Here is a 26948-nt window from a genome sequence, read left to right on the forward strand (position 1 = left end):
TGATCACTTAATTTAAAATAAAATAATTTTTCCTACCTTGTTTGGTGATTTCATGAGTCTCTGGTTGCACTTTCTTCTGACTGTGCATCCAATCTTTCTTTCAGCCTGTATGCTTCCTCTCCTCCACACCTCATTCCCTCCCCCAACTTTTTCTTCCTCTCTCCCTAACCTTTCTTTCTTTCTCTCTTCATGCCCCCTTTCTTTTTTTCTGTTTCTCTTCTTTCCTTCTGTCTCCCTGCCTGCCCTCTTTCTCCCTCCCTGCCCTCCTCCAAGCCACTGCTACTGCTGCTGCCATCGGATAACAGGCCCCCAAAGCCGCCCGCCGCTGGCCAAGCTCTTCTTGCTTCGGGCCCACCAGCATTCCTCTCCCCACGTCAATTTTGCCGTCGGAGAGGAAGTTCTGATGGCCAGAACTTCCTCTCTGACGGCAGAATTGATGTCGGGGAGAGGAAGGCTGATCGGCCCAAGATCGACCTATTGGGAGAAATGCTGCCGGGTCCTGCCTTTGAGGAAACAGAAAGTAGGCAGGACCTAGTAGCAAGAAGAGCTAATCACAAGCTTCACTGACCTGTCTCCCACTTTAGCCTGTGAACGGGGCTCTAACATGTGCGTGCCGGCTTCCCTTCTCTCCCCCCCCCCCCCGGACATAACTTCCGGTTTCAGAGGGAAGAGAAGGGAAGCCGGTACAAGCACACATTAGCCCCCAGAGCATAAATTCTCCAAGCCGTTTTTTTTTATTTTTTTTTAATGTTGAGCAGCGGAGGCAGCAGCAGAATTCAGGAGCAGGTCAGTCAGGAGGGGAAAAAAGAGAAGGGAAGAAGGGAACCCGCTCTGCGATCGACTGGGGTCGCCTGAGCGAGCGACCTGTCGATCGCAATCGACGTGTTGGGCACCCCTGGACTAGATCAAAAGCACTGCTATGATCCAACTGAATAATTAGTGCATTTGAACCTTCACTAAATAGACAATTGAGATAGTTCATCAGGGAAGCTAATATCATCTCCGTATTGTGCCCTGCACGGAACCCTGATTGACAGTCATGAAGAATGTCATACTTCTCTACATATTCTACCAAGGCGGAATTAACCATCCCTTCCATAACTTTAGTAAATAACAGGATGCTGGCTATTGGCTGATAGTTGGAATTTAATGCAATAGATTCTTTGTTGTTTTTAAATATAGGCGTAATTAAAATGTGACCTAACCCATTGGAAATTGACCATTATTTAATAAACATGTTGTCCAGTTAAAAAAAGTCAACTTTACAGGAATGTGGAGCGGTTTTAAGAATATTCAGAGGGCAGTTGTCCAGCTGACAGTTCTTTTTTGCATATTTAGTTAACAATGTGCAAAAAGAATTCCAATCTAAAGGTTCAAAATGTGACCAGATCATATCTGCTCTTAGGCCATCTGTCTGATGTTCATTTAATGTGTATAAAGGATCATGTGAAGATAATAAAGTTGCTCTGAGACTGATAATTTTCTTGTTAAAAAAATCTGCAAGATCATTAGCCGAAAGCGGACATTCCTTCTTAGAACATTTTTTTTTTAATCTACGTCAAATAATGTACTGTGTCTTTTTGTCCAGGTTCTTGGATGATTATGAAAAGTTGTTATTACTGGAATAGGGAAAGGTCCCTGTTCAGTGAAATCATACAGGTGGCGGAACACAGTAGGTCTACTGATAAACAACCTTAAATTACTGAACCTATTTGAGTAATGAACTCGGATCGGATTAGAATAAGTAATTGCTAAAAGTCCATTTTTAAAACATAGTAAATACAAAACTAAAATTATCAACTTCTTACTTGAAAAAAGTGCCATTGTGCAATAAGCTTGATAATCTTTAAACTATATTACAGTCTAACTATAAAGTATACTTATCAGTCCGTCAGTCCGTCACTTTGCACATCGCTTCGCTAAGGTGCTCGCCTTTACACGTGGCTTAGACGTTGCACCGAACGGCTATGCACCATTAACGCTGGTAGATTTAAAGGTCCCAGCGCTCACATGACACCCGGAAGCCAGAGCAAGCTCCTATGCCGACAGAGTAAACTGCTGCAAAAGGCTCTAAACCAGGGTTGTCCAACCTGCGGCCCCGTGAAGTATTTTGTACGGCTCCGGTCGAGGGCGATGCAGTGTTTTCCTCTGCTGCCCCCGGGTGTTTACCATCTTGCCGGCTCCCTCCTCTGTCTTGCTGCAGTGTTTGCGCGACCCCATAAACATTTTTTTTTGGCCAATGCGGCCCAGGGAAGCCAAAAGGTCAGACACCCCTGCTCTAAACAGAGCTGGTTGGAAAATAGCATTCAAAGTTAGTTGTTTCCGCTGGTTGATTTTAAAAGGTCCAGCCGACAAGATAAACTGCTGCAAAGGCTCTGAAGAGAGCCGGTAGATACTTCAGTAAACATAGTTTGCAGCTATTTGCCATGAATATCTGTTTTCTTTGTTTCCACTCCTCTTTCACCAACAACTTCATGAGCTGGTGATACTCGCTTGATCCATTTTCCTTCATTAATTGGGATAAAATATTTAAAAGTCCCTTTTATATTCATTACCATATCAGACAGTAAAGTGGATTGGATTTGAAATGCCACTTTTTCTGTGTGGTCTACAAAGCGGTTTACACGGGGCAATGAAGTGTTAAGTGACTTGCCTAGAGCCACAAGGAGCTCCAGTGAGAATTGAACCCACAACCTCAGAGTGCTGTGGTAGCTGCTCTAACCTCTAGGCCACGCCTCCATTCTAGTATCTGCCTGGAGCTCCCTCTCAATAGAAGTGAGATTAGCTTCTTCTTGCTGTTCCGTAAGCATTTGCAGGCTTATTTGGTTTAACACATTTTTATTATAGCTTTTATTTCTATTGATGTGATTGGAATCTTTTTACTTTATCCATTTTGAAGCTGTTTAAGGGAGTTGGCGGAATACAAATACCTGAGCACACTGAGGTTGTGGGTTCAAATCCCAATCTGCTCCTGAGTGACCCTAGGCAAGTCACTCAAACCTCCATTGCCCCAGGTAAGCTAGATAGATTGTGATCCCACCGGGACAAATAGGGAAAATGCTTCAGTACCTGATTGTAAACTGCTTGGATAACTTTGAGAGATGGTATATAAATGCCTTAAATAAATTATTGTCCAGCCCACTATCTTGCTTTATTGTCACTGCATGCTTGTATTATCACCAATTAATTCACCATGCTATTGCACAGTGTGATCAGCCACAATGGCAATCTCTTGTTTCTATGTGTGTATAGTTAATTATGCACAATGATTATGACTGTTTCTTTAAATTTGAAGTTCTTCGGAAAGGCTGGTAGAATGAGACTATGTGGAGAAAGAGATGAGTGCTATCAGCAACACTGTTGGACTCAGTGCACATGTGCATTTGATGGCACATTTAGAAGCCCTACATACAAAACAAATGCCAACATGGTGTGAATTAGCACATAATAGAGAATGACATGGGGACAGGTTTGCCCCATCCTCGCATGGTCTCTCTTCATCCCTGTCCCGCCCACATGAGTAATGTCCCTGCTCCATCCCTGCAAGCTACATCCCCATCTGCACAAGCCTCAAACACTTATGATTTTAAAGCGTTTGAGGCTGATGCAGATGAGGATCGAGCTTGCAGGGATCGGGCAGGGACAGAACTCGTGGGAATGGGATGTGGATGGGGGATAGATCTCACAGGGACAGGGACAAATTTGTCCCTGTGTCATTCATGCACACCCCTTGTGAGCTCCTGTGAAGACCAGTGGAGACCTGGGCATTTTGAACTGTTTTTGGGTGAAGCAGCTGTTCAGATCACTTCACAGGAAAAAAATGATTAGGATTAATGCCCATTCTTTTATTGATCAAGATAAAAAGATTGTTTCTTTGGAAGGGATAAATCATGATTTAATGAAGGGTAACATTCTTTTGACATCTAAATTGGATACTATTAAGAAGTTAACATTGTTTCTGAAATGCTTTTTTCTTGATTTACCATTGCTTTATAGATCTTATTATGCTGGCACATTTATCAAAAAGAACACATTAATATTATGATGTTTTTAGAGTTTTGAGACCCATCAGGGATTTTAAGTTGACAGCTTTATTTGAGTTATCTGTCACGGAGACTAATGATAAGGCCACTCTGGTAACAACTTTCTTCCTTTCTTCTTATAGGATTTAAAATATATATATATTTGAAGTATCAATATATTTTGTTTCATGGTCATAAAGTTAATGTGTTTCCTGACTTGACCTCTGCTAAACTGCAAGTTAGAAGGGAATTTTTGATTTTGAGATCTAGAGTGCTAGCCAGGGCCGCCATCAGGGCAGTACCACCAGTCCTGCATTCAGGGGCCCGGAGCTGATAGGGGGCCCGGGCTCCCCCAGGTTCCTAGGCCACAGTCTAGGGGGAGGGGAGGTCCGCCCCAAGTGGACAGGAGAGAGCTGGACGGGGGACCCGCGGAATTCAATACATCTCGAGCCGCGAGGCTCGTCTTCTGTTCCTGCCTGCCCTGCCGCTCACATATAGCCAATCGCAAGTGTTCCCCGATGTCAGCGCTGACGTTGGAGGGAGGGCTTAAGCAAAGCCTGCCCTCCGACGTCAGCGCTGACATCGGAGAATACTTCCGGTCAGCTATTTGTGCGCGGCAGGCAGGCAGGAACAGAAGATGAGCCTCACGGCTTGAGCTTCGTTTTGCTGAGAAAGTTGCAAAGATGGGCTGGGAGGCAAACGCGGAACACAAAAGGGGGGAGGGAGTGCGTTTTGGACACAAGGCATGAACTTGGGAGAGAGGAAGGGAATGAAAGAGATGCTGAGGTGGGGGAGGAAATGGGTTTTTGGACACAGAAAGCATGGACTTGGGAGAGAGGAAGGGAGGGAAAGAGATGCTGAGGTGGGGGAGGGAATGGGTTTTTGGACACAGAAAGCATGGACTTGGGAGAGAGGAAGGGAGGGAAAGAGATGCTGAGGTGGGTGAGGGAATTGGTTTTTGGACACAGAAGGCATGGACTTGGGAGAGAGGAAGGGAGGGAAAGAGATGCTGAGGTGGGGGAGAGAATGGGGTTTTGGACACAGAAAGCATGGACTTGGGAGAGAGGAAGGGAGAGAAAGAGATGCTGAGGTGGGGGAGGGAATGGGTTTTTGGACACAGAAGGCATGGACTTGGGAGAGAGGAAGGGAGGGAAAGAGATGCTGAGGTGGGGGAGGGAATGGGTTTGTGGACACAGAAGGCATGGACTTGGGAGAGAGGAAGGGAAGGAAAGAGATGCTGAGGTGGGGGAGGGAATGGGTTTTTGGACACAGAATGCATGGACTTGGGAGAGAGGAAGGGAGGGAAACAGATGCTGAGGTGGGGGAGGGAATGGGTTTTTGGACACAGAAGGCATGGACTTGGGAGAGAGGAAGGGAGGGAAAGAGATGGTTGTGTACACGGAGAATAGAAGAAAGGAGAATTTTTGGTCATAGGGAGGGAGTGAGGTACAGATAGTGGCATACCAGGGAGGGGGGGGGCGGTCCGCCCCGCCCCAGGTTTACATCCCAAGGGGGTGCACAGCTGGCCACCCTCCAGTGTTCTCCCTAGGCCGGCAAACTGCAGCTCTTTAGCCACTTGAGTGCCACCGCCGCCATCAGGAACAGGCTGGCGCCAAGTTCTCCCTGCTTTTCCCTGTGGGGCCGGCCAACTCTCGCCACTCGCGTCAATTCTGACGTCGGAGAAGATGTTCTGGGCCATCCAATCGCTGCCTGGCTGGCCTAGAACGTCCTCTCCGACGTTAGAATTGACGTCGGGAGGCGAAAGTTGGTCGGCCCCGCGGGGAAGAGAAACAGGGCGAACTCGGCGCCGGCCTGTTCCCGATGGTGGCAGTGGCAGCCTATTCCCCAGTGGCGGTGGCAACATTTTCCCAATGGTGGTGGCATAGGGGAGGGCAGGGAGAAGAAAGAAAGGGGGACAGGAAGCCAGAAAGAAAGAAAGGGGGCAGGGTGAAACAAAGAAAAATTGGGCACGGAAAGAGAGAGAGAGAAAGACAGACATACAGAATGAAAGAGGGTGTGGAGAGAGAAAGAAGGGGGCAGGGTGAGAGAGAGAAAACCAGACATACAGAAAGAAAGGGGGTATGGAGAGAGAGAAAAAGAAAGAAGGGGCAGGGTGAAACAAAGAAAAAGTTTGGGGAGGGAATGAGGTTTGGAGGAGAGGAAGCATACAGGAGGCTGAAAGAAGGGAAGAAATATTGGATGCACAGTCAGAAGAATAAAGTGCAACCAGAGACTGATGAAATTACCAAAGGTAGGAAAAATGGTTTTATTTTCAATTTAGTGATCAAAATGTGTCTGCTTTGAGAATTTATATATGCTGTCTATATTTTGCACTATGACCCCCTTTTACTAAACCGCAATAGCGTTTTTTAGCACAGGGAGCCTATGAGCGTTGAGAGCAGCGTGGGGCATTCAGCGCAGCTCCCTGCGCTAAAAACCGCTATCGCGTTTTAGTAAAAAGGGAGAGGGAATATTTGTCTATTTTTGTATAATTGTTATTGAGGTGACATTGCATAAAGTCATCTGCCTTGACCTCTGAAAACCCGCGGAATATAAATGATAATTAACATTTTCTCTGCGTACAGCGTGCTTTGTGTTTTTAAAATTTTATTGGTAAATCATTTTGACTTGGCCGCAAAGGTAAGGGGGAGGGAGGGAGAGGAACTGCTGAAAGACATCTAGTAATCCTTGAAGGCTTGACTGTGCAGGGAATTATTTTTGTAAAATCATGTTTTGTTATGTGACAGGCATTATTTAGACTTTAATTTCTATGAATGAATAGAATGAAAATGATATAAATTACTTGCTTGTTTTTATGTGCGTGTGCTGAAGGAAAGTGGAGAGAGAGTGGGCTGAGGACGCTGAAGGGAAATGGGGAAGAGAGAATGGGGAGAAGACGCTGATTTATAAATTGACAATTGTACAGAATATTGTTTCTTTTTTATATTCATCCATAGCTGCATGTTAATGATGTGCTCATATGCACTTATTTATCATCATAACATATACATTATCATTAACATGCAGCTGTGGATGTGTAAGGACAGGCTGAGGAGGATGGATGGGAAGGAAGGAAGGTGCACATATCAACATATCGTACATTTTTAACATGCATGATGCAGCTATAGGCAAGCAGAGGAGGATGGGATCATACAGATGTGTATGTTCAGATATTCGCTCAGATGTGTAGTTTTTTCTGATATATTTATTAAGCTTACAGTATTTATAAAAACACATTTAATACTTGTTACAAAAAATATTGTGCAATTGTGATCTACTTCTGGCCTACAAAGGTCAAAAGAAATTCTTAACTGAGATTTTACATTCAAAAGTGAATTATAGCTACTAGCACTATTATTTATTAGTTATTTATTATGCAGATGTTTGTTAGTTTGTTATTAGTTCAGTATTAGACATATGCTAGTTTAGAATAGATAGGTATAGATTAGTTTAGGTTAGGGCCCTGCTGAAAGAGTCTACCTTGAAGTGGTTGCAGGCTTACAAATCTTTTGGTCAAAGAGTGCGGCGACAGAGAAAAGTATGTATGTATTCGGTCCCTGGAAGAAGGGGGGGGTTGGGGGGGAAGGGGTGCGTGGGGGGCCAAATAGGATTGCTCAGTAAGGGGCCCAGAAATTTCTGATGGTGGCCCTGGTGCTAGCCATAAAAGTTGGGTATCATTTTAAATTTTCCTTGCAAATGTATTGCTAGAGATTTTAGTCAATGCAGATATGGAAGTTTTTGAACTCTCATGAAGGGCAGGTACAGGTATTTTTAAAAGTGACTTTGTGGCTCTGGGAGAGAAGGTGAAGCAGTCAGATGAACAGGTAGTAATCTTGTCCTTCCTCCCTGTCGACAGTAAAGGCCAGGGCACAGAAGCTCACATACTGGAGATGAATGCGTGGCTACGTGGATGGTGTCATCAAGAGTGTTTTGGCATGGGATGATGTTCCAAGGGCTGCTGAGCAGGGATGGTGTGCATCTATCAAAGAAGGGAAGAAGTGTCTTCGGCAGCAGGCTGGTTAATCTACTGAAGAGGGCTTTAAACTAGGGGCAGGGTAAGTAAATCACTGAATGCCTCTACACAGAAGGGAAAAGCGGGCAATGTCTGGAAAGCAGTATATACTAATGCTCGAAGTATGGGAAAAATGATTCTGGATCTAGAAGCTATGATGGAAGAAAATGAGTTGGATATAGTAGTGATCATGGAGACGTGGTTCATGGAGAACCATGACTAGGATGTAGTTATACCGGGCTATAATCTGGTCAGGAAAGACAGGGTAGGAAGAACAGGAGGGGGAGTAGCATTATATGTTAAAGATCATATTAAAGCCACACAATTACAAAATCTGCAAGGCAAGGAAGAGGCACTATAGATCAATTTGGAAAGAGGGAATGGTAAATATATTTTTACATTGGTGTGATATACAGGCCTCCTTCACAGATGGAAGAAGTAGACAGAGATTTAATAGTAGATATTCAGAATATATCTAAAAAAGGGGAAGTTTTACTAATAGGTTATTTTAACATGTCAGATATTGAATGGGGCATCCCTATTGTGGGGTTTTCTAGGAGCAAGGAGATCCTGGATTCTCTATGAGAACAGCTGTTCCAGCAGTTGGTAAAGGAACCCACACAGGATGGGGTCATAATGGACTTAGTGCTTACAAATAGGGAAAGTGTTTCTGATGTTACAGTGGGTGATCATCTGGCATTCGGTGATCATTGCATGGTACGGTTTAATATTAAAATGGGTAGAGATGACTCATTCAAAAGTTAAGGTTCTAGACTTTAAAAAAACTAACTTGGGATTACATCAAGGAATTGTTTTCTGGATCGGAACATTTGGAAGGAGAAGAAATGCAGTGAGAAAACTGAAAGGAGTTATTGTAAGGGTAACAAACCTTTTTGTGAGGCAAGTAAGTAAAAGTCAGAGGAATCTACTTTGGTTCTCAAAAGTAGTAGATGAGAAAGTAAGGAATAAGAGGCTAGCTTTCATAAACTACAAAAGATCACAGAAAAAGGAAGAGAGGCAAAAATATCTGGAAAAGTTAAGAGAGGCTGGCTGAGTAGTCAGAAAAACAAAGATACAAATGGAAGTAAAAATAACTGACATGGTAAAACGGGGAGACAAGACATTTGTTAAATATATCAATGATAGGAAGAAGGGCAAAAGTGGCATTCTGAGATTCAAAGGTGTAGGGGAAAAATATGTAGAAGCTGATAAAGAAAAGGCTGAATTGCTTAACATACATTTTCGTTCTGTGTTCACGGCTGAAGTGCTGGGAGTGAGACTGCAGAAGACAAATGCAAATAGGGATGGAGGAGTGGTAGACCATGATTGGTTTTCAGAGGGTTGTGTTAATGAGAAGCAAGCTAAATTAAAAGTAGACAAAGCGATGGGGTCAGATGGTGTACATCCGAGGGTACTGAAGGAACTTAGGGAAGTTCTGATAGAATTGTTGATTGGACCTTTTCAATTCTTCTGTAGAGTTAGGAGTGGTACCAGAGGACTGAAGGGCGGATGTGGTCCCTCTCTACAAAAGTAGAAGTAAGGAAGAAGTAGGGAATTACAGGCTGGTAAGTTTGACTTCTGTGGTAAACAAATTAATGTAAACACTTTTAAAACAGAAAATGGTGAAGTTTCTGGAATCTGGTGAATTACAGGACCGGAGACAAAATGGATTCATTAGAGGTAGGTCTTGTCAGACAAATTTGATCCCCTGAAAAAGCCGCTGGTGAAACGAGCTCTCTATTGGGAACATGACTTTCAATTTAAATTCGGCATTATATGACATCCATTTCAACTTCTACCAAGACTAGCCATTCCTAACAGAAAACAACATAGAGAAAAAAAATCTGTAAAGGAAAAACTACATGCTAAGAAGCCCATAGGTATAAAATGGGCTTCTTGGCATTCAACACTACTACTACTACTATTCATTCAGTCGTGTCCAACCCTTGGAAACTCTGTAGGCCAGTCCTCGCCATGCTTCCCTTTTTTCCATGGCTTATTTCAATTGCTTGATGTTCATTTCCATGTCATTCTTGATGGTATCCAGCCAATGGGCCTTTGGTCTCCCCTGCTTCCTTTTACCACTGATCATTCCAAGTAGTACCTCCTTTTCTAGTGAATTCACACATGTTATGGTAATTCTGCAACGTGTTTTTCTTCTGTGGTTTCCCGGTGGAGGTGATAGAGATGAAAAATGTACCTGAATTCAAGAAAGCTTAGGACACAAGGGAGAGGAAGGGACAGTAGATGGCATGGAGACACAGACTAGATAGGCCATATGGTTTTTATCTGCCTTCAGAATAAAACACAATTTATTCAAGTCAATTCTTCAAGTAAAAAGATCAAAACCACAAAATCTTTCAGCAAAACACCGTAGGCTAGTCCAAACAATCTTCTTTACTTTTCACAACTGAGTACTAGTCAGTTTCTCAATCTCTCTCTCAATTGTTTCTTTTTCTTTATTTCTTCAATTTAAACAGTAGATACTTACCCCCCTCCTTTTACAAATCCATGCTAGCGACTGCTGCTGTGCTAATCACTCCGACATCCACAGGGAATTAATGGACGTTGGAGTATTGGGCGGCTTTGTATAAGAAGCCCTTAAATCATAAACTAAGAACAAGCAGTGCAATGGCCTATAAAGTCTTCCACAAAATGGTACCATCTTAGACCCTAAACCAAAATTTCACTCGCAAGAAGTAAAAAAAGACTACGCACACCTCTAGGATGCTCCCTCCACTTTGAGAAAGCCCAGAAAAGATCCTACTCACACTATCCACCACACCTCTGAAACCAATTACACCTCACATCAGATCACTAGAAGGACTACTGCACTTCAAGAAGGCAATAACAACTCATCTCGTCCTCTAACCTTCTATGAATTACCTAAATCTACATAACTCCATGTAAGCAAAAAGATTAACCATCACTGATACTACCATGCCCTACCATAAGTTCCATACCATATCTTACACATATTATTTATTTATTCAATTTTCTATACCATTCTCCCAGGGAAGCTCAGAACGGTTTACATGAATTTATTCAGGTACTCAAGCATTTTCCCCTGTCTGTCCTGGCGAGTTCACAATCTATCTAATGTACCTGGGGCAATGGGTGGATTAAGTGACTTGCCCAGGGTCACAAGGAGCAGCGTAGGTTTGAACCCACAACCTCAGGGTGCTGAGGCTGTAGCTTTAATCACTGTGACGTTATATGTTATCTTGCCATGTCACATACTGTCATTCACTGTCCCCACTTTGTCAGACATTGCATGCTGTACCATACCTAGTATATATTATCATTCACAGTTATGTATTGTCCTGCCAAGCCATACACTGTCATGTTCCTGCCATGCTCTTGTATGTTCTGTCTTGCATGATAATGCACTGCCATGCTCTGTTATGTACTGCCTTACCACACTTCATACTGTCAGGCACTATAATATACTGTCAAGCTCTATTAGTTTCTGCAATGTTATATCAAACTCATAACATCTCCACCCCATGCCATATGAGGTCTTGTTCTATCATATCCTATTAAGTATTACCATGCTTTTTGACTACTATCATGCTCCCCTATGTATTGTTATATCATGTCATGATCTAAAATGTACAGTCGTTCTCTACATTACTATACCGTTATGTTTTATTATGTATGTAACACAAGGAAAAGACTTCTCAGAATAAGGTTGACAAATAAAGATTTGAATAAAATTCAAATATGATGAGGTAAATACACTTTAGTATACACTCAGATATGTGTAGCCCAGCCAAGAGCTACAGCTGAACCCACCGTCCCATCATTGTGTATAACTATTTAAGTGATAAAGTGAAGTGATCTGTTGAACAAAAAACTTTTCAATGTCAAAAAAGGAAAATTAAATCCTACTTATCTTGATAGTGTGTTAATAGGTCCCGACATGGACCATGTTTCGATATCTTTTTCAAGGAACCCAAGAGAGAGGTCAATAAATTCAGATGCCAGAGAATCGTTAAGTGGTGTGGACAAACGGTATGTCTAAAAAGTAACAAAAAGATAAATAACATCAGAATAATTATGATGCACCAATATAATGCCAAATCTAAAAGAAACATTAAAGGCTGCACAGGTAAGGTACTTGCCATAAGTTTGAAGGAACAATTTTGTGGCGTGATGCCGTTGTCTCTAGTTCTTCGAGTGAATGGCGGCGGGAAGCCACGGGATTTAAATATCAAAAGACAAATGCTGACATGGTGCCGTGAGGCACAAACAGATCAGCTGAGTAACACTGACGCAATATATGACATCATTATATTACAGCTGATATTTTCCATTTACACTACTTTGCGTCAAGTTACTCAGCTGATCTGTTCGTGCCTCATGGCACCACGTTAGCATTTGTCTTTTGATATTTAAAATCCCACGGCTTCCCGCCGCCATTCACTCGAAGAACTAGAGACAACGGCATCACGCCACAAAATTGTTCCTTCAAACTTATGGCAAGTACCTTACCTGTGCAGCCTTTAATGTTTCTTTTAGATTTGGCATTATATTGGTGCATCATAATTATTCTGATGTTATTTATCTTTTTGTTACTTTTTAGACACACCGTTTTGTCCACACCACTTAACGATTCTCTGGCATCTGAATTTATCGACCTCTCTCTTGGGTTCCTTGAAAAAGATATCGAAACATGGTCCATGTCGGGACCTATTAACACACTATCAAGATAAGTAGGATTTAATTTTCCTTTTTTGCCATTGAAAAGTTTTTTGTTCAACAGTTAGGAAGATCACTTAACTTTATCACTTAAATAGTTATACACAGTGATGGGACGGTGGGTTCAGCTATAGGAGCTACGGCTCTTGGCTTGGCTACACATATCTGAGTGTATACTAAAGTGTATTTACCTCATCATATTTTAATTTCCCTTCCCTCTGTATCTCTTAAACTCTTCTCCGGTGCAAGCAGCATCTCCATCCTACATTGGCTTTGGTTCTCCTTCTGATGTCACTTTCTGGTCCAGCAAATAAGTCAGTATTCCATAATGGCTACTGGTCATACAGAGGTCATTATAGAACTGGCGTTCAGGGCTTCTCATCATGGCACCTAATAAGTGGTGCCAAGTTATAGAATTGCTCCCAAATGTGTTCTTAGATTATGGAAAGTTTGGCTATGACTACAGCTTAGTAAACGATGACTTAGAAACTGATAAAGCATATCCCCTTTCAGCTTTTGAAAAATAAAAAATAAAAATTTGGCATCCAGGGTCACCAAATAGTATTTACTGAAAATATATAAACAAAAACATCTTTCCTTTTAGGACTTCTGGCTATGGTACAGCATTTTCATTTCCTTTACCAAAGACAGACATGTTAAAATATTCATGACACATGCTGTTCTAGGAGGAATATCTTTCAAAGAGATAATATATAGCAAGGGATTGATATGAATTTCCACAGATATCATGATGCATCTTGTTTGAAAAGCACATTATTTTCTGTATGCTTTAGTACCCCTGAATCCTTGCTGTGTTAACTGATATCCCAATGAGTATCATAAAGCAATGTGAAAAAGAAAGTTTCTACTTGCTAGCACTTACACTTACACTGTGGACAAAATTGTGGAAACTCCTAGCATTTTACATATACAATACTCCCGAGAAATTCACGGGGGTTACATTCTCAGAGTGACCGTGAATGTTGAAAAACCGCGGATATCAGAAGAGTACTGTAATCAGCACTCCTCCTTTTCTCTTGCTCCAGCCCCGCCCTCTCACTGGCACCAGACAGAACACAGACCCAATGGCTCCTTCAGGTCACAGCAGCAATAGCCATTTCGCCCTAGCACTCTCACCTCCCTCCTCCCCGCTCCAGGCTCTGGCGTGAAACGAAAAACTCCTCTTTCCACAGTGTACGCACCCTGCCTCTTCCTTTACCCCTACACAGTTTAGTGAAACACTGTTGGAACCGCGAGAGCCCCCGTAAGCTCAAAACCTCACTGTTCGAAGAGTATGACTTTAAAGTGCGCCTGCGTCATGGAAGGAGGAGCATCTGGAGACGAGCATCAAATAGACAAGCACAGGGGGGAGAGTTTTAAAGACCCCCCCCAAATTACTGAGTCCACGAATTTGCGAGGGTATACTGTATTACATTGTTTAAAGCTGATGCCCAAGCCAAAAGACAATGAAAACAAGTCTTAAAAGTATCAAAACGATCCAAAGCAAAATATAGACTTGTAAAATATAAGACAATTAATCTTAACTGTACTCTCAGACACCTGAATGGCAAATCATTGAAGATTTCAAATGCCAATATTACAGGTGAAGGTATCAATCATCGAGTACCAGTTTATTTAAATAAGTTAAAGTGCTCAAAATAGTGACTTATCTTTAAAGTTGTAGAAGTGCTCAAAACCCTACGGGGACCCGTTTCACCATTAGGCTTCTTCAGGGGTCAGAGTTCTAAAATACATAAATGAATAAATGTTAGTGACTAAAATTGTCTTATATAGTTTAAGTAAATAAATAAATAGAAGGACTTGACCCTGTGTGTAAAATCTAAACATACAACCTTGTGATGAATTTAACTAAATTCTAACAAGTTTTTACAAATTTTAAAAAGAGTTTTAAACGAAAACCTGACAGAGTACTTACTGAGATGTATGCTCGAGTTAACGATACAAAAAATGGCGATAGCGCCCGAAAAACTGGTACTCGATGATTGATACCTTCACCTGTAATATTGGCATTTGAAATCTTCAATGATTTGCCATTCAGGTGTCTGAGAGTACAGTTAAGATTAATTGTCTTATATTTTACAAGTCTATATTTTGCTTTGGATCGTTTTGATACTTTTAAGACTTGTTTTCATTGTCTTTTGGCTTGAATATTCTTATTATATTTACAATGACCATGGAAGGATGGAAATCTGTTTTTAGTTTTTCATCAGACAGAGCTGGAAAACTTATCGATGTACCTACACAGTTCGATTTATCAAAAGCTGGAGACATTCAATCCCCAGCCTGGTTTGAAGTCAATAAGTTATATAAATCCATGATTAGTTTGGAAGTCAATAGTGACATGCTAATTGAATATTGCAAACAAGAGCGAATTCCCAGAGGGTTGAGAATTCTGAAGGCACCACAGATTTTTAAAACTGATACATCTTTCTTGGACACATGGAATAAGATTCTTAACAAGTGTGCCCTTGATTTGATGCTTCTTATCATTGAAAATAGCCTCAAAGAAATAAACAACAGTAAAATTGAATTAGACAAAAGGTCTCTTGAAGACTACAAACACTGATCTTGACTTTTCAGTCAGTTTTAAGAAATTAAATGATGAAATGGATACTTTTCGTGAGAATCTTAAGAAAGGAAAACTACGTAAATTTAAGAGAGATGAGAATGATTATTTAAACCAGAGAGTATATCCCTGGATGAATAATACAGATACCACTGAAGCTAAGCAACAAGGAGATAGCTCTAACATCTCCTCTTTTTCTTCATCCTCCTCCTCATCAACCAATGACAACACGGGTTCCCGTTTTTTATACAGAGGTCAAGGGACAAAAAGAGGAAGAATGAGGGGAAGAAGTGTTTTACACCAAAGACCCAACACGAGGTCTCAAGTAAAGAGAAACCAGTGGTAGTCAACATCTCTACTAAAGTACTTTCTCCCATTGAGGTAAAAGTTTTATCTTTGGGTCTATCTTTTGTACCTTCAACCTCTTTCAATGATGTACAGTTTCACATAGACTTAGAGAAACTCATAAGAAAGTTGCAGTTAAAAATTTTTTTCAATGATGTTCCCTCTTCTTATGACCGCACCATTATTACACCCAAAAGCGTTTGGTATCCTCCTATACCTTTGGATCCCATTGTATCTTCCTTCAAACAATGTGTTTTAAAAGATGTTGAAACATGGAAAAACAATCAACAACACATCTTTAGACATAATAACTTGAATTATGAAGAAAGATGCACTCTGCAATCACTTGCTAGGGATTCATCTATTACCATCACTAAGGCGGACAAGGGCGGTGCAGTGGTAATTCAAGATTCAAAGAAATACCACAGAGAAATTTTAAGACAACTTGAAGATCCCAATGTCTATGACTGTTCATCGTTTAATCCCACCAACAAATTGAAAAGAGAGATTCAACTTTTAACTAATTCTGGCCTTCTACAAGGGTTCCTTACACAAAAAGATTATAGATATTTGAATCCATTAAACCCTATAGTTCCAATATTTTACACTTTACCCAAAATACACAAAAATCTTTCTGATCCCCCTGGGCGGCCAATCATGTCTTCAAAAGGTTCGTTACTAGAGCCACTCTCTAGTTTTGTTGATGAATTCCTCAAATATGAAGTACCTAAAGCATCTTCTTACATTAAAGACACTAAAGATCTAATGTTCAATCTTGAAAAAGTCGAAAGTGATGATTTTCCATTTATACTGGTATCATTGGATGTCGTGTCTCTTTATACTTCTATTCCTCAGAGTGAGGCTCTTGTTATTATTCGTAACATCTTAGATAATAGAGATAGTCCGCAATATATTCCCACTGATTTCATTCTGAATTTGGCACGAATAGCCATGAAAGAAAATTTCTTCATATATAATCAAAAGTTTTATAAACAAAAAACAGGTGTGGCAATGGGAGCAGTCTTCGCACCTTCCGTTGCCAATTTGTATATGTCCAATTTTGAAAACATTTGGATAAAAGATTCTCCTTTTGAAGAAAATATCTTTAAGTGGTTCAGATACATAGACGATGTTCTGATGTTGTGGAAAGGATCAGAAAATAGTTTAACAACATTTTTCCATTGGCTAAACAGTTGTGATGATAACATTAAATTTACTATAAAATACTCTTCACAATGCATTGAATTTTTAGATCTGACGGTAGTTCAGACTACCCATAGTTTCGAGTTTAATACCTTTTTGAAACCCACCGATAGGAATACATTTCTCAATTTTAAAAGTTGTCACCCTTTGAACCTGAAGAAAAATCTACCTTTCTCTCAACTTCTACGATTTAAGAAAAATTGCACACACGAAGAAGACTACAAAAAACATTCTAAATCTTTTTTACACAAGTTGGAAACAAGAGGTTATCCGAAAAAGATTTTAAAACAGTCAAAAAAGAGAGTGAAGTATATCCACAGAGATTGGCTTATGGATAATAAAGATACATCAAAATGTTTGATTCAAAATAATGACACTATGACTTGTGTCTTAAAATATTTCCGTGATGGCAATGAGATCGCAAACATTTTTAAAGAGAATTGGAAGATCATTCAAACTAATAGAATTTTTGCCAACATGGATTTAAGAGTAGCCTTCTCAAGAGATCGTAATTTAAAAGAACTTTTATCTCAGAATAATAAAAGAATCGAGTCAAATAAAGGATTACTACCTAAAGGGTTCCATAGGTGTGGAAATTGCAGCGTTTGTGCCATTACAATTTCTCAAAGTGATTTTTTAAATCCTCAAGATGGAAAAAGATATTATATCAACAGTTTTTTGACCTGTAATTCTGACCATGTGATCTATGTTATTTCTTGTCCATGTAAGAAAATGTACGTAGGCATGACAACCAGACAATTCAAAACCAGAATCGCAGAACATAAATCTAACTTGAAACACAAGAAAATGACAGCCCCGATTGTGGAACATTGTGTCAACTTTAATCACAAATTTGAGGAATTAAAATGTTTTTGCATCGATAAGGAAGAACGCCACTTCAGAGGGGGAGACAGAAAGAAACGTCTATTAAGGAAAGAAATTCGCTGGATTTACCGACTTCAATCCTTGACACCCAATGGTTTGAATAACACAGTGGATTGGACGGTGTTCATTTAATGTAGTCACAAACTTTTTTAAAAAAGCAAAAAAGTAGCAATTTTGATATTTAAATTTTTACACATGCGCGTTTCAGTGTGGGAATCAGTCCCTTCAAAAGCGCATGCGCTGGCGTCTTTCGGGCGCTATCGCCATTTTTTGTATCGTTAACTCGAGCATACATCTCAGTAAGTACTCTGTCAGGTTTTCGTTTAAAACTCTTTTTAAAATTTGTAAAAACTTGTTAGAATTTAGTTAAATTCATCACAAGGTTGTATGTTTAGATTTTACACACAGGGTCAAGTCCTTCTATTTATTTATTTACTTAAACTATATAAGACAATTTTAGTCACTAACATTTATTCATTTATGTATTTTAGAACTCTGACCCCTGAAGAAGCCTAATGGTGAAACGGGTCCCCGTAGGGTTTTGAGCACTTCTACAACTTTAAAGATAAGTCACTATTTTGAGCACTTTAACTTATTTAAATAAACTGGTACTCGATGATTGATACCTTCACCTGTAATATTGGCATTTGAAATCTTCAATGATTTGCCATTCAGGTGTCTGAGAGTACAGTTAAGATTAATTGTCTTATATTTTACAAGTCTATATTTTGCTTTAAAGCTGATGCCAACACCATTTAGTTTTAGAATTATAGTTCAGGGAATGGTTATTTCCAGACTGTACCTTGGAATAACTAAAATGAGGAGCAGTGTGTTACAGTTGGTCCAAAATTCAGCAGCACGGTTGGTTATGGGTGCTGCAAAAAAAAAAAATGAACACATACCCACAGTTATTCGGAAGTTGCACTAGTTACCAGTAGCATAGAGAGTCCAATATAAAGTAATCACGATTGTTCATCAAACACTTTACCATCTAATACCTTTATATATTAAACAATTGCTGATGCTATACTATCCCAGTAGAGCACTGGGTTCAGAAAATGTCATGTTACTTGACACATCAACTAAAGTGTGATATGCTGAGACTATAGCAGCTGCTTTTTGTGTGGCAGGTGTTAAAATGTGGAATGCATTGATGGGGCAATTACATCTATGTGATGACAGATTGAAATAAAAAACAACAACCTATTTGTATCTGCTTTCATGTAAGGAAAGATCTCAATTTGTACAGGCAATAGATGAAAGTGGGCAAGAAATGTCATGGAGACAGCTTTTCAATGTTGATTTTATGCTATGCATATTTTATATGGAAATCGTTTAGATATAGATGGTATATAAATTTAAACACCAGTTATGTATTAGAATTGATAGAATTTGACTGTAACTATGTAAAAGAGTTTTGTTCTGCCCCCCCCCCCCATTTTTTAAATGTTATACGCTTTGAAGCTTTTGATATTGCGTACATAGCAAAAATTTAATAAACTTGAAACTTAAATAAAGTTTAGGCATTACGTTTAAAAAAAACATGGCTATAACATTATGATTGTATTTAATGTATGAGTTTCCGACTAATAACAGAAACTCTTTAATCATATACCTCCCCTTATACAAAAGCGTAGTGTATTTTTTAGTGTCGGCCTTGGCTCCTAAGCTGATAGGATTTAGGATTTTATTTTATTTTTTTGCTTTTCTATGTTTTAATGGCATTCTTTTCTCTTTTTTATTGTTTGTAAACCGTGTTGCTAAACCAAAGTGTGGTCAAAACCTTTTAATAAATATAAAATAAACAAACATGAGCGTTGGAGCTGTTACTGCTGTGGCTGGTGCTAAAAACCGCGCTATGCTTTGGTAAAAGAGGGGTTAACAAGACCAGCATAATATTTGGCACATTTCACAAAAATAATGCTGTTCATAAGCTACCCAAGCTAATAATGACAATTTGTCCAGTTATCCTATGACTTCATCTGTCATGGTTTCCCGCAGATACTGGGACAGGTTCTGTCCCCATGTCAGTCTGTAATCCGCGCATGCTTGTTGAAGGTCCTCCAGACACGGCTAGAGCTTGGGGCTTTTTCAAAACCTGCGGACATTCCTCTAAAAAAAGTACATCTGGTAACCTTATGTTGGACTCACTCGGTTTGTTGATTAAAATCTCTTTACCCTACCTTGGTTGATTTCAGAATGGAAACGGAGGAATATTTCAAAAGCAAATGCCATGATATGGGTTAATAGTAATCTGGTAATGCAAGTTAACTGGTCTAGGGTAGTAGATCATAGCAGACTCGGCAAAATTAAAACTGCAGAAACAAAAGTGAAAGTTTCATGGTGTTTATTGTTGTAGTTCTAACTGTGGGGATTACCAGACATTTGCAGAGCCTGCTCATTGGACTCAGATCGGCTATAAATTTAGCTCGGTATAAAGTAGAACCAATGCTTTGCAATTTCATTATTGAGATGGCTTAGGGAAATCTACTGCTTATTCTTAGGATAAGATACCAAAAAGGAGGCAGTAGAGATCACACGGTTCTCGGAGAGGCTGCTTGCTGACCAAACAACTGTGAACACACAAGAAGATAGTGTAAAATCAATATATTAATTGTTATAATTTAGTAATGGAGTACCCTCAGTGTGATAGAGCAGCGAAAGGAGCAATACTCCAGCGCTTCACATCATGAGACAAGGACCAGCCAGTCCCTGCCTCCCCTTCCCCCCCACCATCATGGGGTACTTCCAGGGTGTGTCATGTAAGTCAAAAGAAGTGCAAAATGAAGCACAAAGAAAACACAAGTGAGGTCAATCAAACAGTCTCTTAGAGAACCTCTCCCAGAAAACTCCCACAAGAATCAAAAAGCCGACTTAGCTGAAGATGAAAACGGATGATAGAACGGTCTCCCCAAAACAGGGAGATCCGCAGGAAGTACTTTTTGCACTTCTTTTGATTCTTTGGCCAACTGTCTAGCCCGATAGCAGCATTCTTGTTTCGGCCAGTAACTTATTGATGTCAACAACAGTTAATTTTTGATTCTGTAGAGCCTTTCCCACTATCCTTCTATCAGTCAGAGGTGTTCTAACCTTTTTCCGGCCCTTTTCAACTTTGTTTTTAATGCTTCTAGTAGAGAATGACACGGTGACAAAATTCATCACCGTTCCCGTCCCCGCGGATAACCACGGGAAATAATCCCATGTCATTTTCTAGTGTCTATTTCAACCTCAGTCCTTCTACACCAGCATTCTTCAAAGCAAAGCTTGCTAGTCAGTGGTTGTGGCCATTCATACTCTGATTCTTCCCTCTTTCCTTAAAGAATGACATGAAGATGATTTCCCGCAGTTATCTGCGGGGACGGGAACGGTGATGAATTTTGTCACTGTGTCATTCTCTAGCTTCTAGTCTCTTCAAAGTGCTTGCAGAGTTTCAGCACCCTGGACGGTGACACATCTTGAACAATTATGGCTGCAGTCTCCCAGTAACTGTAGCCTTCTTTTCTTAAGATTATGACTGTTGCCTTCTTTTTAGGTGACCAGTCAAGCATCTTCTGCAAAATTTAGCATACAGCTGAAAAATCAGTTCTACCTACTATGATGTGGTAAGAACTGGACACTGCAACAATCATGCATGAGAGAGATTTGCATGTACTGCCTCCTTGGTATGCAAATCTCTCTCATGCATATTCATTGTAGATATCCTAAAAACCTGGCATGCTTGTGGACCTTGAAGACTGAAATTGAGTAGCTCTGCTCTAGAATATTCTATAAGAATGTTCTTCATTCAATATCACTAAACAAATGAATATAGTTCTATGTCTTCATCTTTAAACATAGATTCTAAACAATCATGATCAACCAATGTATTCGTGTTCTATAAGCACATAAACACTCCATCTTTATTCACTAACTAGTCTTTAAGCCCGTTACATTAAAGGGTGCTAGAATAGATGTGTCTGTCTGTCTGTGTTTCTTTATCTCTCTCTCCTTGGCCGCTGTATGTGTCCTTCTGTCTCCCCCCCCTGAGCAAAGCTGTCTGCCCCCAACACACACCTCCCCCCCCAAAGCAGCCCCCTTTCCCTCTCCCTATCTCTCCACGGCCCCTTCTGTCTTCCCCAAGCACACCCCTCCCCCCAAAGCAGCCCCCTTTCCCTTTCCCTGTCTCTCCATGGCCCCTTGTCTTCCTCCCCAGAGCAAAGCAGTTTGCCCCAAGCACACACCCCCAAAAGCAGCCCCATTTCCCTCTCCCTGTCTCTCCAAGGCCCCTTCTTTCTTCTCCCCAGAGCAAAGCTGTCTGTCCCCAGCACACCTCCCCCCCAAAGCAGCCCCCTTTCCCTCTCCCTAACTCTCCATGGTCCCTTCTGTCTCCCCCCAGCACACCCCTCTCCACAAAGCAGCCTCCTTTCCCTCTCCCCCTGGCCCCCTGTATTGATCCCCTTCTTACCCTCCCTCCATCCCGGTGTCTTCTGGTCTGCTCCTCTTCAAAGCAGCCTGTGATCATGGTGGCCGGCTTTAGCGAACCTCGCAGGCCGCTCTCCAACTCGGTAGCATGTTCCCTTTGACGCAATCCCGTGCGTCAGAGAGAACGTGCTACTGAGGTTGGAGAGCGGCCTGCGAGGTTCATTAAAGCCGGCCACGATCGCAGGCTGCTCTGAAGAGGAGGATCAGCGGTGGCAGCAGCGGCAGTGGTAAGCGAGGGCGGGAGGTGTGTTCCCTGCCGAGGACGCGGGCAGGGAGAGAGCTTGCCTGCACTTCCGGTTGGTGAGTGAGGGCGGGAGGAGGGGAGTGGCCAGAATGTTTCCTGCCGCCGGGTTCTAAAATGGAACACGGCCACGGATCACACACCACAGCAGCAGGGATCACGCTGTTTTAACAGCGTATGAACCGGTAAGCTTTTATTATATAGGTTAGAACTATTTTCTTCTGTACAAATATAAGTGACTCATGCTACTCCCCTACTTTCTCATGTAGAAACATCTCTTCCAACACACATGGCTTTAAAGGTAGGTCCAATGCAGGACCAAATAGAACTCTTATGCAATACAAACAATAGTGTCTCATGCCGATTCCCCACTTCTTTAGGGCTTTCCAATTTCTCATGAACTACAAATCTTGATGTTGATCTCAGGGGACATAAATGTGCATTTTCCATCTAAAATGGAGATTCTTGGTGTACTCTATGTTTTAGTTTTACTCTAGTCCAGCACAAAATAAGTCCAGGTCATACCCCCTTGCAAAATGTTCATATTCACAGCTTCCCAAAATGGGGGTTTAGATGTGTATGTGATATACACAACTGGTTATTTTGTGGAATTATTATTAATAAGATATTCAGAAAAATACCACTCATATATGGACCTCAAGAGACTTATACTGATGAATGTAATAATTGCTATAACCTCTCTACTATAATATGACCGGTCCATCTAAAGTAACAGCCAAATCCTTCAAAACCCTTTTTCTCCCTCCTAGAATTTTTTGTTTTCTGACATCAAAGTATGATTTAAAGCTTGTTTGTACTTCCGAATTGATCAAATTTGTGCTCTATCCCTATTATAACAGGGATGATTAATGATGTCTTGATATGTCTATGTTATATGTGATAATCGGAGGGAAACAAGATTCTATGTATGTCATATGGAAACCACATAGTTGTATGCGGTATATAAATTTTTAAATAAATAAATACTTGCCCCATGTTTTTCTTTTTTGAGTGTTGATACCAACCTTGTCTCTACCACCCCAATGGGAAGGCTCTTCCACATATCCACTACCCTTTCTAACATGAAATATTTGCTTAGATTACCCATATGCGTTTTCAAACTCATCCTACGACTCCTCATTCCATTGCTTGGTGTGTACTGAAAGAAGCCTTAATCCTGTGACTTTATATCTTAGATATATTTACATTTTTCTATCACAACTTCCTTTTTACTACCTTTCCTACAGGTATTTATGTTTACATCTTTAAGGGCACCTTATATCAAGCTGCGCTAGAGGATTTTAGCATGAGACGGCACGGTAAATGCTCCAACGCTCATAGAGTTCCTATTTTACCTTGCTGACTCGTGCTAAACACCTCTAGCGCAGCTTGATAAAATGAGAGTAAGTTTGCCCCAATATGCTTTATAATGAAGACAGTTAACCATTTTAGTAGCCATCCTCTGGAATGACGCCATCTGGTTTATATATTTTTGAAGGTATAATCTTCAGGATAGCAGACAAAACTCCAGACGAGGTCTCACTAGAGACTTACACAGAGGCACTATTACCTCTGTTCTCCTGCTGACCATTCCTCTTCCCTGCGTTCTTCAGACCTTTGTTTTTGATTTACCTACTTGTTTGATAAGACCATTCTCTTCTCATAATCAGATGCTTTCTTAAGAGTTTAAAACAAAATCCAGCTTTCATGAATTTGAGAATCTAGCCTACAGAAAAAAGTACTTTTGCCCAGCAGTTCATTATTTTGTGCAAATGGCTTTATTTCTAATTAGACTGGAAGAGAAAATGTGCCGAGATCCAGCTTTGTGAATCATCAAGGGTCCACTTTTGATGAACCCTGAAGTTCTGCCTCTGCATATTTCTTCTTATAACCTACAGTGTGTCTAATTAGAACTAAAGCCATTTCCACAAAATAACAAATGGCTGGCCAAAATTACTGTTCTATGGATTAATTTCAAATATAGCTGTTGAATTTAATTTTAACCCCCAAAAAAAGGGGATAATAATAAGAGCATATTCTTATCAAATAGGTAGATAAGGCAAAGGGCCTGAGAGTAGGATTACCATATGGCTCCAGAAAAAGGAGGATGGGTTGACGTCCGGGTTTTACTTCCATTGCTTTCAATTGAAGCACAACCCAGATATCTCAATCCGTCCTCCTTTTTCTGGGGCCATATGGTAACTCTACTCGAGAGGCCAACAAAGAAAGCTTCTTGGTTCTACCATGAAATTAGCACTCCAAAACTTCCAGAGCATGCTGTAAGCATACGGCATGCAAATTACTGCTGCATTAATATAATGACAGTAATATGCAGGTTGTTACTAAATATTAGCTTTCCTGTCAGTATTTTATTTATTTATTTTAAAAGTTTCTATACCGTCTAATTCCTAGGCAGTTTACAAATGTGCATATACATAATAGCTAAAACAGCGCAAGAAAGGAACAGAATTTAAATGCACAGTAATTCCTTAAACAGGACAAATCAGACCCTATAAAAAAAGCATCGACAAACAATTGTGTTTTGAGGAGCTTCCTAAAAGTTCCTCTGTCAGCGTATTTTCTCAACTGCCCTACCAGAGAATTCCATAATGTCACTCCAGCACAACAAAAGGTCATTGCACAAGTTTCGACATATTTTGGATTAACATTAACATTAGTAAACTCTGTCTACTCACCTTCAAGGCTTTACTCAATAAAACTCCAGCTTTTATCTATAAATTATTAATCCCATACAATCCGACTAGAACATTAAGGTCCAATGAGCAAAATTTACTAACCATTCCTTCACTCAAGATCATTAATACAAGACGGCAATTCATTTTTTCAGTAACTGCTCCACAGATTTGGAACGTCCTCCCAATCTATCTACGAAATGAGCATGATCTGGGAAAATGTAAAAGTAATCTAAAAACATTTCTTTTTAAAGATGCATTTGGCATTTGATTTATTAATTTTTAAACTATTGTTTTAAATCTTAAATTTTATTGTTACATACCTTCCCATTGTTTTTTTCCTTTGTTTGTTCTACTTTTCTATCATGAATTGTATTTCACTTCCCCTTTTTACCTTTTGTTACGAATATGTTGAACTATTTCTAATATTATGTTATTATTTAAGTTTGATTTGTATTATATGTTTAATCTTTTTTAAAGTTTGTATTGTATTGTTTCCCTCTGAATGTATTTTAAATTTTACATCGCTTTGAATTATGATTAAGCGATTAATCAAAAAATCATTAAACTTGAAACTTGAAACTTTTAACAAAGCAGAATTTTCAGAACGTAGCAATCTTTTAGGTTGATAAGTAATCATCTTACTCTTAAAATATTCTGGGATAGTACCATACAACAAATTGATGACAAATCATTGCAGCCTTGTACTGTACTCTAAATGCTACTGGCAACTAGTGCAATTTCTGAAGCCAAGGTGCAATGTGTGCATATTTTGGTGTTCCTGCAATCAATCTAGCAGCTTCATTTTGCACTATTTGCAATGCTCTATACCTTGTCTTAGTCATTCCTAGGTATAGGGCATTGCAATAGTCAAGCCTCGACTAAACCATAGCCTGTACTACAGTGTGAAAATCAAAGGATGACAACATCGGGCTTCACTCGATACACTATCAAAAGCTTTGGAGGCATCCAGACTAACAAATAGCGAATCAATGTTCAATTCTTGGCAATGAGCCAGTGCAAAGAGGACCTTACGCACATTGCGAACAGATTGTCGACCCCAAACAAATCCAACCTGGTCTTCATGTATAACAGATGGTAAAAGCGGCGCAAGACGATTGGCCAAAATACGAGAAAACAATTTGTGCAAAACATGTGAGCACACCTATTCCTAGTAGCAACTCCGCCTACTCAATCCCTCTCCAAGTTGTACCTTAAGGGAGGAAGGGACAATGCTCACTCACTCCTATCTTCAGTACTGCCATCTTGAAAACTGGTAGCATTCAGCCCCTTATTTGGTAGTTGGATGGAGACTGTCAAAGAAGGGAAAAATTATCCTATATGTTAGACTGACCCTGCCTAGTGCATCCCAGGTGAGGTTGAGTATTACTATTTTCCAAGATGGTGGTGCTGGTTGCAGAAGCAAGTAGACATTGTCCTGCCTCCTTTAAGTACAACCTGGGGGAGATGTCAGGTGGAAGGAAGATGCCACTAAACACCAGAGAATGTGTTTTTGTTTTAGTCAGGATAGGGAAAGGGGGTAATGTGAGGTGGGGATGCCCTAGAAAACCAGAGGTTTTTTTCAAGTAATGAGGAGGGGTGTTGAGTTGGATCAGGTTGGGTTGGGAGATGGGAGATGTCCTAGGCACTGTGGAATTTTTTTCATTAAGCAGGGAGCAGGAAGGTTGGGTTGTGGATAGTATCACAAGAGATCAGGAAAAGTCAGGGGTAGGAGAGTGGTTTGGCCAGGATGACTGGAAAGCTAATGGGACAGGGAGATCAGGTTAGGCTATGCCAT

This window comes from Geotrypetes seraphini, chromosome 3, assembly GCF_902459505.1.
Source record: "Geotrypetes seraphini chromosome 3, aGeoSer1.1, whole genome shotgun sequence".
Taxonomy (NCBI): domain Eukaryota; kingdom Metazoa; phylum Chordata; class Amphibia; order Gymnophiona; family Dermophiidae; genus Geotrypetes; species Geotrypetes seraphini.